This window comes from Phyllobates terribilis, unplaced genomic scaffold, assembly GCF_046119375.1.
Source record: "Phyllobates terribilis strain yellow unplaced genomic scaffold, ASM4611937v1 Scaffold_8__6_contigs__length_399053987, whole genome shotgun sequence".
In the NCBI taxonomy this organism is placed as follows: domain Eukaryota; kingdom Metazoa; phylum Chordata; class Amphibia; order Anura; family Dendrobatidae; genus Phyllobates; species Phyllobates terribilis.
Genome location: NW_027362768.1, coordinates 160,546,544 through 160,566,568, shown reverse-complemented (window position 1 = coordinate 160,566,568; position 20,025 = coordinate 160,546,544). Strand labels below are relative to the sequence as shown.

Here is a 20,025-nt window from a genome sequence, read left to right as displayed (position 1 = left end):
AAAGGACTTAATCTAGTAATCCATTACATCATTAATAGAGCAGATAGAAATGGTTAATAGTAAACTCAAGGTCGCTCTGCCTCCTGCACAAACTTTATAGAAAGATCACCTTTTATTGCCTCTTCGCTCACCATAAAATTATCTTTATTATGTACAGGGAGATATGAATTGCTAATAGACTGATTTTTTAAACATTAGTCATATAAAGTGATACTTTTAGATACTTTCCACTCGGATTGGATATGCTGTGTCTTTTCTGCAGTAGAAAGTGCACAGTAAATTTGCAGCAGCGAAAGGTGCAGCTGTTGCTGCAGATTCTGCTGTATTGCAAAGCGGTGGATCCACTGCAATAACTCAAAGCATAAATTTCATGTTCTACGTACATCAAATCTGCAAACTCTGCTCAATTTTTGCTGCAGATTTTCTCAGCGATGTGTGGATGAGATGTTATACTCTTTCACAACGCTGCTGTTGTAATATTCACCTTCCAGAAAATATGGACAGAAAATCTGCTGCGTATCCAACCCCTAAATTGGTCACGCACATTAAATAAAAGTCAGTGGGACCTCCAGACTCTTTTCCTTAACATCTGCCATTGGGGGAGAAAGATTGGACATATGACTATCAACATGCCCAATCCTTTGTTCCTATGGGAGATAAGCAGCTGCCAGAGTTGAATGAGGGGGATAGAGAGGTCTTGCAGTATCTTGCTTCACTTTCTCCTTTGTAATAATGCGCATGCTTCTTTCTTGTGGAGTTTGGTTCTGTATACTAATCCTTTCACATGGCAATTTTTCTTTTTTGCCCCTTTTTTCTCACCTTTTTTCAAGTGCCATAACTTTTTTATTTTCCCATTGACATGGCCACATGCGGGCTTGTTTTATGCTGGATGAGTTGCTCTTTTGAAGAACACCATTCATTTTACTATGTTCTGAAAGTCAGAACAAAAATTGCAAGTGAAATTCCACCACTTTTTTATGTTGTCCATTGTACAGTAAAAATTACGAGGCAAGATGATTCTCCAAGGCAGTACGAATTAGCAATACCAAACATTCAAGGTTGTATATATGTATGTGTATTCATGTGTGTATATATATATATATATATATATATATATATATATATATATATATATATGATATTTTAGTGGTTAAAAAATATTCTGAACCTTAAAAAAAAAAAAAAAATTGTAGCTGAGACCTATAACTTTTTGATTTTTCCGCTGATAGACCTATATAGCGCTGCAGAAATTGACCTGTGGTGCATTTTTAGAATTTGCAGCATGTCAATTTCTCTTGCAGTAAATTTTGCAGATTTTCCCCATAGATTTGAATGGGAGGCGGACAATCTGCTGATGAAAAGCACATGCTGTCCTTGCGCATTTCTAAAGTGGAAACAGTAATATTCATGTGGTCTGCACATGACTTTATCAATAAAGTTTAATCAAAGTTAAGTAACTCTATAAACAGGTTTCCAAAACTTAAGTATTTTCATTCAAAACGTAACATGTGTAAAAGAGATGAAAACTTCTATATATATAAATGCAATAAAAAAAAACGTAAGTAACGTATGTTAGCTAAATGGTGCAAAAATGCTACAAAAACTCATCAAATAGTCATCATAGAGCTTTAGCTTATAAGAAATGTAAAAAGAAATAAGACAAAAATAAACTGAATATCCAGGGGAGCAGCAGGAAGATAAGCTAAGAGCAAAAATTAGAGTCGCTCGTGACCTAGTGACCTCCAGGGGTTTTCCCATGAACAAAGTATGGTACATTTTAATCAATAGATCTTGGAATGATATTAATTTCCACAATTGGATGTGTTAAATAAAAATGTTCCTGTGCTGAGATAATGTTCCTGTGTCTGACTGTACAGGAACATGGTCTGATCATACCACATCTCCTGGGCAGGGGGGAGGGGGAAGAATAAGAGTATACAGACATTACAGCCAGGATCACAGCTGATGCTTTTTATGAAGCAAAACATTTCACTGCCTGGTTTTAAGCAATGTCTTACCTGAAAGAAAGAATCAGCTGCAATCTTATGCTGTAATTTCTTTAATCTCTTTTGCATCCTTCCCTGGCCAGGAGCTGTGGTATGATCAGACCAAGTTCCAGCACGGCCATTGCACAGTACACAGCAGGGACACATTTATAAGATTATCTCAGCACAGGAACATTTTTTTTTAAACACATCCAATTGTGGAAGTTATTATTCCAAGATCTATTGATTAAAATGTTGATTAAAATTAATTTTGTTCACCGGAAAACCCCTTTAAGCTGCCTTACACAATATCAGATGTCTCCTTGCCGCGCTCTCTCTCACCTACTGAAGTCAGCGTCAGTCCTCCGGCTTGTGCAGAAAGAAGGAAAGTGTTTTTTCTGTATCTACACGTTATCAGGGGGCTGGCTATACATTTCAGTAGCAAAGCCAGACCCCTTCTTGTCTTTTTATGCATCGGCAATGACCGAAAAGACTGACTTAGCCATTGGAGCCATTCCTCTGATGCGGAGATCTCCTCTGGTTCGGTGACCTCGGTCATATGAGTCTGCTAATTCCTCCGAGAACTTCCAATCACTGAAGTCAGTATACTCCATTCCCATGAATGTCTCCATTGTTGTAAATGCGGCGCTGGTTACTGTCCTACAGATCAATACAAATCTTTGCTCTTTCTTTTATGGTGTGGACTCTCTGGCTTCTATCATCTCATGTTCTAAAGACCTGATGATGATGGAAGAACCTGTCCTGGCTCTGTGTCTTGGGGAGGCCAAAAAAATCTGTTCCATCAGTTATGGCCCCCGTACACATCAGACTAAAGTTGTCCCAACCTGTCGACATTGGAAGGATCGGCCTATAGTCTAAAGCAGGGTCCCCCAACTCCAGTCCTCAAGAGCCACCAACAGGTCATGTTTTCAGGATTTCCTTAGTTTTGCACAGGTGATGGAATTATCACTTAGGCAGTAATAAGGAAATCCTGAAAACATGATCTGTTGGTGGCTCTTGATGTCATGCAAGGTGTGGGAAAGACTAAGTGCAACACGAAGGGATGAGGGGAAGGGAGCCCAGACACTTGGGAAAGGGGGAGTGGAGACCTCCTATGCTGACCTGATATCACCCTGTCTCCCCTATCGTCCCTATAGTGGTTTCTCACCAATCGCCGCACAGGAACCTAAACCCTGTATTTCCCTAGAGCTTGGCCCTGGATAAGGAAGGGGGGAGGACATTAGTCAGTCCCCACTAACAACTAAAGACAACAAGGGAGACAAACCCGAGGGAAAGTAACTTAGCTTGAGCCAACTTCAGAGAGATTCCACACACGTCCTCTTAGCACCACAGAGGAAGTAAGCAGACTGCAATAGCTCCAAGCCTTCACAAGGGGTCAAGTGAATATCACCGGCACCTGCCAGTAGCAAACAGCAAGTATTTAAGCACCCAGGCCTGGGTGTCAATTAGCAGGAGGGAGGTAGCCGCTGGGTCCTAGAGTGAGACAGATCTAAGAAGGTGTCTGTAATGCCAAACAAAGAGATCTTCTGCAACCAACTGCAGGGCAACTGTCTGTCACATCTGACACACCCGTGACTCTTGAGGACTGGAGTTGGGTAACATTGGTCTAAAGTATATTGGAACCTCCCGATTCTGCCATGACAGGCGATGTTGGGGTCAAAAGGGTGGTCACGTCCGATTGACAAAATGACAACAGACGGACATCTGGTCTTTGCTGAAATAAGATGCCAGAGGAGGTCAGCAGTGGCTCTCAGTGAGAATACACGAGCGCTCCGCCAAGCAATCCTCTGTATAGAGGAATCAGGAGAAATAACCTTCAATTGAACAAGCTTTATAATCTGAATAGGGGCTGTATTTTTGGTCTGGGGATCTGATCTTCAGACGTCTGTAAAGATCCATCTTCCATGAATGATCTCTCTTTGAAAGAACGTTAACAGGAAAATCCTCTGATGGGTGCTACTGAAAATGGATGACTGGTTTGATTTTGAATAACTGTAAAGAATTGAATATTTCTAGTCTGCTTGTGGCCGCATGCATGTGGTCATGTGACTTCTCGCTCGCATCGGCAGTACCAGGGAATCATGACTGTATGCACCGCATTCTCTCATAGTTCAGAGGTTTGTAGTCACACAGAATGGCTTTGCTCTCAAAATTGGACAACCCCTTTAAAGGGAACCTGTCACCAGGTTTGTCCCATATGACATATGGCCATCACTGAAAGGTTGACTAGAAATGTAGTATAGTATTTTTGATTCGCTATGCCACTTACCCCATGTGCAGGCATTGCAGGACCTTTAGGTATCCATGGTTACGACCACTAGCAGCTAGCTAACTAACTGTCACTTTATCAGTGGACGTAACCATGGATACCTAAGGTTCTGCAATGCCTGCACATGAGGAAAGAGACATAGCGAATCAAAAATACTATACTACATTTCTAGTTGGAGGTATTTGCTAGTATTATTATTATTACACCTACTACATATTGGGATAGGATCTTTGAGATGGGAATACCCCTTTAAGGGCTCATTCAGACATCTGTTTTTCACACATGAGTTATATCTGTGTATTTCCCAGATAAAACTCCCATTATTGTCTATTATATGTCTATTGCTAGTCACAGATCAAGTGCAAAATCAAGTATATTGGTCCGTGAAGGACTCTGATAGCACACTGAGGGTCTCCTAGTTGCATCTGTGTGATTTCCATTTTTCACTAACGCTATGTGCCCACGTTGCGGAAATGAAGCAGAAAATTTCTGCTTCATTTCCGCATGTCCTTTCCCCGGAAAAACGCATGCGGAAACGCAAAATTAATTGACATGCTGCGGATTTTTGTGCGCATCAAAAACGCTGCGGAAAAATCCGCAGCATGGGCATAGAACTTGCGGATTCTCATTGGGGACCATGGCGTGCGGATTACCCAGTGTTTTACAAGCGTTTCCTCTGCGGAAATTCCGCAGCAAATACGCTTGAAAAACGCTACGTGGGCACATACCCTAACTGTGTAATAGGAGAAGCTTAAGAAACCGCCATCAGTCTTTGCTGCACATGAGAAAGACTGATTAAACTCTGATGGTAAAACCTGACACACTGACCAAATACTGATGAAAATTGGTCCCCTTTTTTTCTTTTTTGCGCCTGCGCAATAGAAACCTGCGCACAGTGCACGGAGAGACGGGGCTGGGAGGAAGCAAAGCGCTCTCAATGTGAGCTCTATGTGAGCCGCGCTTTGCGCATGCCCGGAAATCAAGGAGCACAGTGCACGTCACAGGGCCCTGTAACGTGCAGGGGAGGGGGGGATATGATAATTAAGCATATAGACGGGGATATGGGGGAATAATAACCACATAGGCGGGGATTTGGGGGAATAATAAGCACATAGGCGGGGATTGCTTGGCATCCCCCGGACGCCAAGCCTGTGGAAAAAAGAATTGATTAAAGTGCTTTTCTCTGCAATCAAACCTCTACTATGGGCCATACAGGTGTGTATAGATTTACTTCTCTATACCCTGTATGGCCATAGTAGAGGTCTGATATTGCCCAGGGAGGTGACAGATTACCTTTAAATGGGTTGTCCACTACTTTTAATATTTGGCCGTTTTATTTTTATGCTGAAAATAAGTATCTTTGTTAAATACCTTGCTTTGCAATTACTGCCTGTGAGCGGCGCTATAGCTGGCCGCTCACAGGCACCACATGACCCCCGGCTGATGTCACGTCAAGTGAGGCGTCACATCAGTGATGCGGTCCCCGTGGTGGATACTGGGCTGTGGGTGGGGTTACCCCACGCGTCATAACCAGCATCCACCGCACGCTTTCCCAATGAATGAGAGGGAAAGTGCGTGGTGGATCCTGGGTGCGATTCGCAGGGTAACACAGCCCACAGCCCAGCAGCCACCGTGGAACGCAGAAGACCGAGACCCCCGGCTGCATCCGGAATCATGACGTGACATCAGTGGATGTCCGAGCCGGCTGCAGTTGGGGGTCACGTGATGCATGTGAGCGGCGAGTGATAGCGCCGCTCACAGGCAGTAACAGCATTGCAAGGTATTTACAAGGATACTTATTTTCAACATAAAAATATAATGGCCAATTATTAATAGTAGTGAACAACCCCTTTAATATTAATATACTTAGAACTGATATAAAATAACAATTATTATATCACTTAATATTGAGCAGAATTACATATGCTGACATCCCCTGTATACAGTATGAGCCCCCATAGAGCCCCCTATATACCATAATAGCCCCCACATAGCCCCTCTATATACAGTATTAACCCCCATATAGCTCCCTATATACCATAAGAGCCCCCACATAACCCCTCTATATACAGTATTAGCATCTACATAGCCCTCTATATACAGTATGAGCCCCCACTTAGCCTCCTATATACAGTATTAGCCCCACATAGCCTCCTATATACAGTATGAGCCCCCACTTAGCCTCCTATATACAGTATGAGCCCCCACTTGGCCTCCTATATACAGTATGAGCCCTCATATGGCCTCCTATATACAGTATGAACCCCCACATAGCCTCCTATATACAGTATGAGCCCCCTCTTGGCCTCCTATATACAGTATGAGCCCTCATATGGCCTCCTATATACAGTATGAACCCCCACATAGCCTCCTATATACAGTATGAGCCCCCACTTAGCCTCCTATATACAGTGTGAGCCCCCACTTAGCCTCCTATATACAGTGTGAGCCCCCACTTAGCCGCCTATATACAGTATGAGCCCCCACTTAGCCTCCTATATACTGTATGAACCCCCACTTAGCCCTCCTATAACATAAGGTATTATCTTGGGTTATATAAATAAAAATAAGGAACCCTCTACATATCCCACGTATGGAAGGCAGAAGGAACCAAGTGACAACTGAATTAATCATACAAAAAATAAATTTTATTCAGCAACGATAATGAACACACATTTAAAAAGCGTTGCCTCAAAATGTGAGGAGCCAGCTTAGCCTATACAAGATCAAGCAAAATAGGGATCAACACGGAACTGAATCCACTACTAAATACTACCACCTAAACAGTGATGGAAAAAATACATATACCAAAGGAATTACAATATCAGGGCAAGTAAAGGCAATGCTGGTGTCAGAAGCAACAGTCACAAAAAATAGAATATGATGAAATGTCTGCACTAGATGACAATTAATACAGAATGATGCAAGCCAAGAAAAAAACTCACTATGCCCAGTAAGAGACGAAGTGCTTGTGCATGTAGCAGCATATATAACGGGAAAAAACAGCAAAATGGTGGATGAGCAAATAAATTCAAATCCACAACCTTAAGAAGATGCCCCCCTTTGTACACATGTACATAAAGTGACTGTGCATAGAAAGCAGCGTTGAATGCAAGTAGGCCATGTATGAAAATAACAAATAAGCCACTAAATATCACAAAACCTAGGTGGTTATTGCAGATCGTGGAAGCTGGATGAATGGCGGCCAGGCGTCCCTCCACCCCTACGCACGTTTCAGGAAATCCTTCCTCAGGGGGCGTGTTTGGGACAGGGGAAGCCGGATATTATAAGGAGTATGTGAGCCTATAGGAAATGTTTGCACTGTGCACGTGATGTAGATACTATAGGTGCTGCTCACTAAATTAGAATATCATCAAAAAGTTAATTTATTTCAGTTCTTCAATACAAAAAGTGAAGCTCATATATTATATAGAGTCATTACAAACAGAGTGATCTATTTCAAGTGTTTATTTCTGTTAATGTTGATGATTATGGCTTACAGCCAATGACAACACAAAAGTCATTATCTCAGTAAAATAGAATAATTAACAAAAAAACACCTGCAAAGGCTTCCGAAGCATTTAAAAAGGCCCCTTAGTCTGTTTCAGTAGGGTCCACAATCATGGGGAAGACTGCTGACTTGACAGATGTCCAGAAGGCAGTCATTGACACACTCCACAAGGAGGGTAAGCCACAAAAAGGCATTGCTAAAGAAGCTGGCTGTTGACAGAGTGCTGTATCCAAGCATATTAATGGAAAGTTGAGGGGAAGGAAAAAATGTAGTAGAAAAAAGTGCACAAGCAACCGGGATAACCGCAGTTTAGAAAGGATTGTTAAGAAAAGGCCATTCTAAAATTTGGGTGAGATTCACAAGGAGTGGACTGCTGCTGGAGTCATTGCTTCAAGAGCCACCACACACAGACATATCCTGGACATGGGCTACAAGTGTCGCATTCCTTGTGTCAAGCCACTCATGACCAATAGACAACGCCAGAAGCCTCTTACCTGGGCCAAGGAGAAAAAGACCTGGACTGTTCTCAGTGGTCCAAGGTATTGTTTTCAGATGAAAGTAAATTCTGTATTTCATTTGGAAATCAAGGTCCCAGAGTCTGGAGGAAAAGTGGAGAGGCCACAATCCAAGCTGCTTGAGGTCCAGTGTGAAGTTTCCACAATCAGTGATGGTTTGGGGAGCCATGTCATCTGCTGGTGTAGGTCCACTGTGTTTTATCAAGACCAAAGCCAGCGCAGTCGTCTACCGGGAAATTTTAGAGCACTTCATGCTTCCCTCTGCCGACAAGCTTTTTGGAGATGGAAATGTCATTCTCTAGGAGGACTTGGCCCCTGTCCACACGGCCAAAAGTACCAATACCTGGTTTACACACAACAGTATCACTGTGCTTGATTGGCAGCAAACTCGCCTGACCTTAACCCCATAGAGAATCTATTATAGAGAATCTATGGGGTATTGTCAAGAGGAAGATGAGAGACACCAGACCCAACAATGCAGACGAGCTGAAGGCTGCTATCAAAGCCACCTGGGCTTCCATAACACCTCAGCAGTGCCACAGGCTGATCCCTCCATGCCACGCCACATTGATGCAGTAATTGATGCAAAAGGAGCCCGACCAAGTATTGAGGGCATTTACTGAACAGACATTTCAGTAGTAAAATCATTTTTCAAGCTGTTGTTATAAAGTATTCTAATTTACTGAGATAATGACTTTTGTGTTTTCATTGGCTGTAAGCCATAATCATCAACATTAACAGAACTAAACACTTGAAATAGATCACTCTGTGTGTAATGACTCTATATAATATAGGAGTTTCAATTTTTGTATTGAAGAACTGAAATAAATTAACATTTTGATGATATTCTAATTTTGTGAGAAGCACCTGTATGTCACTGTGAGGTGATTAACCGCATTGGGGGGGGGGGGGGGGAATATTGGCGCACCACGCTATGTGTACGCCCCTGTCTGGGGATCACCACCTGCGGCAGATGGATCACTAGCACGTACATCACCATGAGACCCATGGCTTGCGTGTCAAGCGAGCTGCGTTGCCGGAAATGGCGTGATCCCAGGGGCCGTACCAAGCAGCGCGTGCGCTCTTCCATCCCCATGCTGTGGACACAGCCTCACAGCAGCAAAGTCCATCCAAGTGAGTGACTGAAAGGGGAGATGGGACAACTGCGGGCAGCCACATACAGTGAGATAATGTAACCAAAAGCGTAGCTCAGCGCTAACTATGTGGGCCAATACTAATATAAAGGAATAGAATAACAAAATGCCTGGACATTTCCATCTAGCTATATATTTTTTATGACTGTATGTTTATGCACTTTATGGACGTTTATGAGCTTATTCAGAATAGTTTCCTATTGTCACAATTTTGTAATTGACATTTCTATATAATTCTTTTATGTGCTGTCTCAACATATGTATTATTTATGGATTTGTCTTTTATGCACTTTCTGTATAGTAGTTGATGTCCATTGGGGATCTTTAATATTTATATTTTGTATATCTGTATATTTATTCCCTTAGTGCACTTTTTAGTCCTGCCAGTAATTACACTGTATACCATAGATGTATTTATATATATTTTCATATCTGCCATCCAGTCATTTCTTATAGGCTCACATACGTCTGTGTGTGGTGGCTCTTGAAGCAATGACTCCAGCAGCAGTCCACTCCTTGTGAATCTCCCCCAAATTTTTGAATGGTCTTTTCTTAACAATCCTTTCTAGACAGCGGTTATCCCGGTTGCTTGTGCACCTTTTTCTACTACACTTTTTCCTTTCACTCAACTTTCCATTAATAAGCTTGGATACAGCACTCTGTCAACAGCCAGCTTCTTTAGCAATGACCTTTTGTTGCTTACCCTCCTTGTGGAGCGTGTCAATGACTGCCTTCTGGACATCTGTCAAGTCAGCAGTCTTCCCCATGATTGTGGAGTCTACTGAAACAGGCTAAGGGGCCTTTTTAAACACTTAGGAAGCCTTTCCAGGTGTTTTTTGTTAATTATTCTATTTTACTGAGATAATGACTTTTGTGTTGTCATTGGCTGTAAGCCATAATCATCAACATTAACAGAAATAATCAGTTGAAATAGATCACTCTGTTTGTAATGACTCTATATAATATATGAGTTTCACTTTTTGTATTGAAGAACTGAAATAAATTAACTTTTTGATGATATTCTAATTTAGTGAGATGCACCTGTAGTATCAACATCACGTGCACAGTGCAAACATTTCCTATAGGGTCACATACTCCTTATAATATCCGGCTTCCCCTGTCCCAAACACGCCCCCTGAGGAAGGATTTCCAGAAACATTCGTAGGGGTGGAGGGACGCCTGGCCGCCATTCATCCAGCTTCCACAATCTACAATAACCACCTGGGTTTTGTGATATTTATTGGCTTATTAATTATTTTCATATATGGACTACTTGCATTCAACGCTGCTTTCTATGCACAGTCACTTTATGTACATGTGTACAAAGGGGGGCATCTTCTTAAGGTTGTGGATTTTAACTTGTTTGGTCATCCACCGTTTTGCTGTTTTTTCCCCTGTTACAGTGCCTTGTGAAAGTATTTGGCCCCTTGAACTTTTCTACCTTTTGCCACATTTCTGGCTTCAAACATAAAGATATAAAATTCTATTTTTTTTGGGAAGAATCAACAAGTGGGACACAATCGTGAAGTGGAACGAAATTTATTGGATATTTTAAACTTTTTGAAAAATTAAAAACTGAAAAGTGGGGCGTGCAATATTATTCGGCCCCCTTGAGTTAATACTTTGTAGCGCCACCTTTTGCTGCGATTACAGCTGAAAGTTTCTTGGGGTATGTCTCTATCAGTTTTGCACATCGAGAAGCTGAAATTCTTGCCCATTCTTCCTTGCAAAACATCTCGAGCTCATTGAGGTTGGATGGAGGGCGTTTGTGAACAGCAGTTTTCAGCTCTTTCCACAGATTCTCGATTGGATTCAGGTCTGGACTTTGACTTGGCCATTCTAACACCTGGATAGTGGATACGTTTATTTTTGAACCATTCCATTGTAGATTTTGCTTTATGTTTGGGATCATTGTCTTGTTGGAAAATAAATCTCCGTCCCAGTTTGAGGTCTTTTGCAGACTCCAACAGGTTTTCTTCCAGAATGGTCCTGTATTTGGCTCCGTCCATCTTCCTATCAATTTTAACCATCTTCCCTGTTCCTGCTGAAAAAAAGCAGGCCCGAAGCATGATGCTGCCACCACCATGTTTGACAGTGGGGATGGTGTTTTGAGGGTGATGAGCTGTGTTGCTTTTACACCAAACATATCGTTTTGCATTATGGCCAAAAAGTTCAATTTTGGTTTCATCTGACCAGAGCACCTTATTCCACATGTTTGGTGTGTCTCCCAGGTGGCTTGTGGCAAACTTCAAACAAGACTTTTTATGGATATCTTTGAGAAATGGCTTTCTTCTTGCCACTCTTCCATAAAGGCCAGATTTGTGCGGTGTACGACTGATTGTTGTCCTATGGACAGACTCTCCCACCTCAGCTGTAGATCTCTGTAGTTCATCCAGAGTGATCATGGGCCTTTTGGCTGCATCTCTGCTCAGTCTTCTCCTTGTTCGAGATGAAAGTTTAGAGGGACGGCGGGGTCTTGGTAGATTTGCAGTGGTCTGATACTCCTTCCATTTCAATATGATCGCTTGCACACTGCTCCTTGAGATGTTTAAAACTTGGGAAATATTTTTGTATCCAAATCCGGCTTTAAACTTCGCCACAACAGTATCTCGGACCTGCCTGGTGTTTTCCTTGGTCTTCATGATGCTCTCTGCACTTGAAACAGAACCCTGAGACTATCACAGAGCAGGCGCATTTATACGGAGACTTGATTACACACAGGTGGATTCTATTTATCATTACCAGTCATTTAGGACAACATTGGATCATTCAGATATCCTCACTGAACTTCTGGAGTGAGTTTGCTGCACTGAAAGTAAAGGGGTCGAATAATATTGCACGCCCCACTTTTCAGTTTTTATTTTTTTTAAAAAGTTTAAAATATCCAATAAATTGCATTCCATTTCACGATTGTGTCCCACTTGTTGTTGATTCTTCCCAAATAAATTAGAATTTTATATCTTTATGTTTGAAGCCAGAAATGTGGCAAAAGTTAGAAAAGTTCAAGGGGGCCAAATACTTTCACAAGGCACTGTATATATGCTGCTACCATGCACAAGCACTTTGTCTCTTATTGGGCATAGTGAGTTTTTTTCTTGGCTTGCATCATTCTGTATTAATTGCCATCTAGTGCAGACATTTCATCATATTCTATTTTTTATGACTGTTGCTTCTGATACCAGCATTGCCTTTACTTGCCCTGATATTGTAATTCCTTTGGTATATGTATTTTTTTCCATCATCCTTATTTTGATTTATATGTATGCTCCTGAGGTGACACCTTGTTGGACCAGTTTACTGATTTTTATTATTTTGGGTTAGTGGAGTGATGAGTGCTGTGCCATCGTCTGAGGCTTCACGGAACAAACCCGTGTTATTATAAATGTTAATTTATTAACTGTGAGGCGCAATGTGCGAATAACTTCTGCAAATGTGTAATACCTAGGAACTGGATCAAAGTCATCCCTTTAATGTCTTCCCATGGGGGAGGAGATGTTACATCGTGTCCTATGTGTGATATTAGTGGGGGGCGGATGATGGAAGCATAGGAGGCATTATCTGTCTGATCCATGCACCCTGAGATGCAGCTTCTCCCTGATACAGTATAAGATTATTGCTGTGTGTTCCTTCCTCAGTGTCCTGTTTGGTTAATGTTACTTTTATTTTTATGACGCTTTATGTTACGTAGTTTCATTGTTTGATTGATAAATAAATAACAAACGTCAATAAACCCTGCAGGGGATGGAGGACGTTGACCTCGGTCATATGAGTCTGGTAATTCCTCAGAGAACTTCTCATCGCAGAAGTCAATAAACTGCTGCTTTGCAGCTCCATGAATGTCTCCATTGTTGCTGCGCTCGCTGGTTACTCTCCTACAAACCAATACAAATTTCTGTTCTTTCTTCCATGGTGTGGACTCTATAATCTTATGTTCCATAAAGACCTAATAATGATTGGAAAAAACGTTCCTGTTGAGGCCAAAAAATCTAGACTAAAGTTGTCCGAACCTGTCTATGTTGGTGGGATCGGCCGAATACGTAGGCAGAAGAGGGCCCCTCTTTGAGTCTGCTTGCTTCTTCTGGTTGTGGTAGTGGCCCCCTGACTTTTGGGCCCTTGTGTGGTATATCCGCACCTCATCTAATATGTATTGGGCCTTCCGACTGTCAGGCTGTGTGCCCACGATGCGTTTTTTAAGTGTTTCCGCAGCGGCAAAAACGCTGCAGAAACGCTTAAAAAACGCATGGTAGAAGGACTGCCATGTTCCCCAACGATAATCTGCATGTGCTGTGCACATGCTGCGGAAATTTCCGCTGCGGATTATCATTGCGGAAAAAAATGCAGCACTACCAATTATTTTGCGGAAGTGCAGCGTTTTCGCCGTCATTGACTTGCATTAGAACGCATGGATTAAGCATCACTGCATATGTACCTGGACCTGGGTACCATTGAAAACTGTAAAAAAAAGAATAAAATAAAAAATAAATGTATACTTACCTTCTGGCGGCCCGGGCTGCGCTCCTCCTTGCTTCCCGGCACTTCGCGATGGAATGAAGGACCTGCGCTGACGTCAGAGTCATGTGACGGGTCACGCGACGCTGACGTCGGCAGGTCCTTCAGTCTACCGCTGCCGGCAGCCGGGACGGTGAAGCAAGACAACGTGGGCCATCGGAAGGTAAGTATATATTTATTTTTTGACATTCTCTCGGTCACACTATATAAAGTGACAGACAGTGACAGACAGTTGCCCTGCAGTTGGTTGCAGAAGATCTCTACATTTGTCATTACAGACACCTTCTTAGAAGCTATCTCTCTAGGACCCAGCAGCTACCTTCCTCTTTCTGATTAACACCCTGACCTGAGTGTGTAAATACCTGCTGTTTGCTAGAGGGAGGTGCCAGCGATATTCACATGATCCCTTGTGAAGGCTTGGAGCAAGAGCAGTACTTATTCTTCTGTGGAGCTAAGAGGATGTGTGTGCATCTCTCTGAAGTCGACTAAAGCTAAGCTTTCTTCCCTTGTTTGTTCCCCCTTGTTGTCTTTAGTTGCTAGCGGGGATTGACTAGTGCTCACTCCCACCCCCCTTCCCTAGCCAGGTCCGTACGCCAGGGAAAGACAGGGCTAGGTTCCCGTGCGGCGATTGGTGAGGAACCAATATAGGGACATATAGGGGAGTCAGGGAAATATCAGGTTGGCCTAGGAGGTCTCTACTCCCCCCCTTTCCCTAGAGTCTGGGCCCCCTTCCCTTCGGGTCACGTAGACTTTCCTACACCTTGCGTGACATTGGCATCCAACGGCCGATTCTTTCACTCGAGAAAAGTGACGCGCCCCCCTGGGCCGTGGGGTACTCGGTGCCGAGCCGGTCGTTGCTAGGGGAGATGTCACAGTGGCAGTGATCCGGTCTGTGACCCAGGCGGTCAATCAAAAGGGGGATATATTTATAGGGGATTTATAGTTCTTTTATATAAAGTTCGTGACGCCACCTGTGGTATGTGGCTATGTGTAGCCGCTGCTGCGGTGCAGATCCTCTGGAGCTGTTGTTGACGCAGCCGAGTTGGTTTAGCTCTCCACAGGTAGTTCTTAGCTCCAGGGCAGTGTAGATGTTGTAGATGTTGCTGGGCGTTGTAGTGCAGGGAGTGATGGCGCAGCAGTAATTCACAGAGACAGTGGGGTGCAGTCCTCAGAGTTTACTCACAGTTGTTAAGTTCCTCAGGTTGCACTGTACAGATTACAGCCTCCCACGTCGCACTGCGTTCACCAGGCAGGGGTTCAGCAATCCCTCAGATAATTCAAGAGTGCCTGACAGGACCCCGTTCTATGTACCTTTCTTCTGGCCGTCTCCCTGCACCTCACACCTAGTGTCCCAATCCAGTGACCGCGGACCTTGTCGGGCGACGTCTTCTCTGTCCCCTGGGTCCTCTATGGTTACCTTCTTGGTGAGACTGATGTGGATTGTAGCTGCAGTACCTGAAATACTACAGCCTCCGGTTTCCTAGTTGAGACTTGAAGAACTCTGCTAGTTTAGGGGCCGGTCCCCTCTCTGCGGCTTGATCCTTCCACACCTGGTAGATTTGGGCGGACGGGTGACCTCCAGCACTGCCCGTACCCCTAGGATTCCCTCGTTCCTCCTGGAGCCTTCTCTCCTGCTCCTCTCTCCTCAGTCTTGGGCCTCTCTGCTAGGCCCTCCTCATGAACAGAGCTCCTGCTGAGCTCCTGCTCCCTTCAACTCCACTGACTGACTGGCTTTCCAAGATGGTTCCCTCTTTTATATCACTTCCTTTCCTGTGCTCCCCTGAACTACATCCTCCACCCACACCCACTACATAGTTCCACCCTTCAGCTAGGGACCAGGGACTGTGCTCTCCCTTAGGAGCAATCTCGCCCTGCCCCCACTGAAGTGGAATGTGTTGAGGTTCTGGGCAGTACTCCTTCCTTACCTGAGAGTGGGATACCACACCTCTGGGTGAGATGCAGTACCTCTGTGGTGACTGAACCCTCAGGGACGCCACAAAAGCATCTGCCAGAATATATATTTTTCATAGTCAGTATGATTGATAAAAAATATGTCAACATGGATCAATCAGCAGAGTAAGGCTATGTTCACACATTGCGTTTTTGCGGCGTATTTTTCTGCAGGCAAAACCTGCTCTCTTGACAGTAAAGAAGCTGCTTACAAAAAGTAGGTTTTTCTGCGTATTTGCTGCGTTTTTGTCAGGGTACATTTGTCTCTTGTGCATGCTGATAAAGTTTAGTGCATAAAAAAGCATGATGCAACTTCCTCAGGTCTTTGCACCAAAAATGCAGCAAAACCTGATACTTGCGTTTTTGTTGCTGCATTTTTGCACTTATGCACTGCTTTTTCTGGGTGAAAAAAGTGACATGCTTCATTTTGCAAAAATGCAGCAGTTTTCCAAATCAGGAAAGAAAAAACACAACAAAAAAATAAAACGTAGGTAGCCTTAGGGATACCTATTTTCCATTATAAAAATCCCATTACATTATTATTTGACTTGTTTCTATTGGTCTGACATTCCTGCCGATCAGAGAGGAACTTGTGAATATTGCAAATATTTCTATGACGTGTAGTGTGAAACCGATAAGGCTGTAATGTAAAGTATGGTGAACGGGGTAAAAATACAAGAGGGGGATTGCACACTCCTGTAGACATTGCAGACGAGCTGTAGTCACTGATTGTAGCTTTGTCCTAATAGCGACCAGTAATGCAGACAATAATATCAGGAATCACTGATTCGGGGGATTCCATTTCCAGTGACCCCATAATATTTTCACTCTCCACGTTATTTATTACTAATATTAGTGAGATCTCGCCCCGGAGGCTGATGTGCCGATATTTGCTAATATTGTGTATCGAGCAAACATTTCTTTGTTCTGTTATTGACACATCAACTGTTTGAAGATAAAGGGAGCAGCAGCCACGTCCTGGATCATCTGGAGAGAAGTCAGAAAATCCTTGTGTACTCTGTATGAATGTACATGGAGCTGGCCACGGCCCCTAGACATAGGATAACGTCTGTGGGGCTGGAAGCGCTGTGGATGACGGCAACGGCTGAGCAAAATGCAGAGGTTTGACATTTGTCTTCCCTGTAGATAGTCGGCATCAGATCTGCCCCCCATACACAATAGATGGCTGGTTTGCCTGATATTTCGGCTGATAGCTACCTCTCCGGACTCCGCTCCTGTGTTCCCTGTAAAAGAGACACTGCCAGGCTTCACTGGTGGTGACTTATTTCACCAAGAACAAAAGGATCAGCACGGCAAAATCAGCCATGACGTATCCTTATCATTCTTGACATCATCTGGAAGGGGAGAGTCGATGTTGGGGTGGACCCCATGGACATTACACCGTATGTGTCAAACTCTGACCCGCAGGGTGGTTATATTTGGCCTGCGACACCAGAACCGCCACCCCTTTGTGGGGCCATTATTCTGTATGGAGGACTATGTGGGGCCATTATTCTGTATGGAGGACTATGTGGGGCCATTATTCTGTATGGAGGACTATGTGGGGCCATTATACTGTATTGAGCACTATGTGGGGCCATTATTCTGTATGGAGGACTATGTGGGGCCATTATTCTGTATGGAGGACTATGTGGGGCCATTATACTGTATTGAGCACTATGTGGGGCCCATTATACTGTATGGAGGACTATGTGGGGCCATTATTCTGTATGGAGGACTATGTGGGGCCATTATACTGTATTGAGCACTATGTGGGGCCCATTATACTGTATGGAGGACTATGTGGGCCATTATACTGTATACTGGTTGGCCGCGACTTTGTCCAAGTTTTTCATTTTGGTCCTCTGTGGGTTTGTGGTTATCCTATGGACATCATCACATATGGATATCTACAGCAAGTGATCTGACAATTGGATTATTGATGAAATACTTCGTCTGAATGGAGCGATGGCGATACAGTACATGCGCACCACTGTTTTAGTCATTTTGTATGGGACTGCCGTAGATATTCAGTAGTTTAATTAGTGCAGTTCCTGATGAGGCTGGGCAGGGGGCGACATTTTTTAAATAATGCAAAAGGGAGAATCCCAGTATTATTCTCTGCCCCCTCTGCTCTGTAAGTAATAACATTATATCTGTTTTTGTCGGATTTGCAATTTTTGCCAATTCTTTTCTTTTTGTGTCTCCATTTACAAGCAGCTTTGTACTTGAATGGAGTCAGTGAGATTAGATTCTCCGCAGCAGGAGCCGGTCTGTCATAATGGCCTCCTGTACCTTGCTATTATTGCCGTTCCTCCAATACACAGGGAGGCCGGACTATCTGTAGCTAAATCATTTACAACTAAATAATTTACAATGGTAGATCTGTGTAATTTATAGGGAAAGACTTGGAAGCAGCATTATCTGCACTTTCATCATTTACAGGGATATACAGGGAGGCAGAACTCCCTTGTTGTAATAGGAGGCCGTTCTGATAGTACCTACATCATTTACAGTGATTCCTTCCCCCATGTACATGAAAGTTGGCATATGTTCTGAATAGGGAAAACAACTTCCAGATATAGCTGTCAAAACAAAAGGCCTCTAACGCAGTCAAATCAGATCTCTTGCTTTGCACTGAGAATGGGCAAAATCCCCGAAACACGTGTCTGCAAATGGTGTGGCTCTTTATTCAAAGTCATGGCAATGCGCATTAAAGGGTCAATAGTGACTTCTTGGATTGATACATCCAATAGGTGGCACTAGTGTTCAATTCATCTTCCTCTCTAAGGAGGCTATTTCTATAACAAAAAACCTGACATGTTGAAAGTCTGCTTTCCTGGTCCTTCATTCTGTCAACTTTCTGGGGAAGTGTCAGGAAATCAATATGCACATTAGAGGGTCGGTCAACCCCATCAAAGTCTAATGTGTATGGTGGGCAACTTATATGTACCTTCTACACTTATACAGTGGGGAAAATAAGCATTTGACACACTGCCAATTTTGCAAGTTTTCCCACCTACAAAGAATGGAGAGGTCTGTAATTTTTATCATAGGTACACTTCAACTGTGAGAGACAGAATCTAAAAATAAAAAGCAGAAAATCACATTGTATGATTTTTCCATACTTAATTTGCATTTTATTGCAGTAATTAAAAAAAATGATAAAAATAAATATATATAGATGTATACATGCACAGAAGAAGATAAATAGAATATGACTCGCTGAGATACAGCCGCCCACAGTCGGCAATAAAGATGTGATAAGCCATATCTGGCCTCATGTGTGGCAATGTTTGCTTTATATTACATCTTAAAGATATGACAAATGTCCTTGCCGGGGCTATATAAAACATATGGTGAGTGGGGGTCCAGCTACAGCGGTGAGCTGGGAATTTTCTGCAGCTGTCGGACATTTATGGAACCACTCCGCAAACATGCCAATGTCATTGATGGAAGACACTGACTATCCTGTACTCCTGTACATTATCAGCAATATCTCATATACATTCATTATCCATTGTGATCACTTCCCGGGCGGCAGTGATCTGTTGTCTGGACTATTGTCTGCTCCATGTACCCTGATAGTTGTCAGCACATTGATTAAACTGCACGTTCTCTGGGACTGTCTAATACACTATATGGGCAAAAGTAATAGAATAGAAGTGGTGTCATCCACCACTTGTTTCCCGTAACTCCGGCACCTCTGACTTCTGCCTCGGCAAAGGCGCCGACTCTCTCACCACCGCGGGCCCCGGCTGGAGTGTCCTGCTCCTGCTTCCTCCTCCTGCCCAGGGTACTGTGCTTAGGACGCGCGTGCTCCCCACCTCTTAAAAGGGCCGCGCACACTGTCCCAAAGTGTCTCCAGCCAATGGCCGTAGGACACTGACCATTTAAGGCACCTCCTGCAACATGGAGGTGCCTGTGCAACGTTGTTAGATTGTTTCCTAACACTTGTTAGTTCTCAGGTCCCAGTGCTTGTATTTCCATGTGTCTGCCTGTCTACCAGCTGTGCTCGCCTTCCTGTCCATCAGCTGTGCCAGCCTGTGCCTGCCTCCTGCCCCTTGGGGGTCATCCACCCAAGGTCAGTCCCAGAGTAGCACCTGGTTCA

The 20,025-nt window shown here is 43.5% G+C and overlaps 1 protein-coding gene across 7 annotated transcripts in view; it reads left to right on the top strand.

Moving 5' to 3' along the window:
* Nucleotides 1-20,025, top strand: part of ST3GAL3 (ST3 beta-galactoside alpha-2,3-sialyltransferase 3) — a 421,053-nt gene that overhangs the window by 77,364 nt on the left and 323,664 nt on the right. The gene's annotated exons all lie outside the window — the stretch shown is intronic.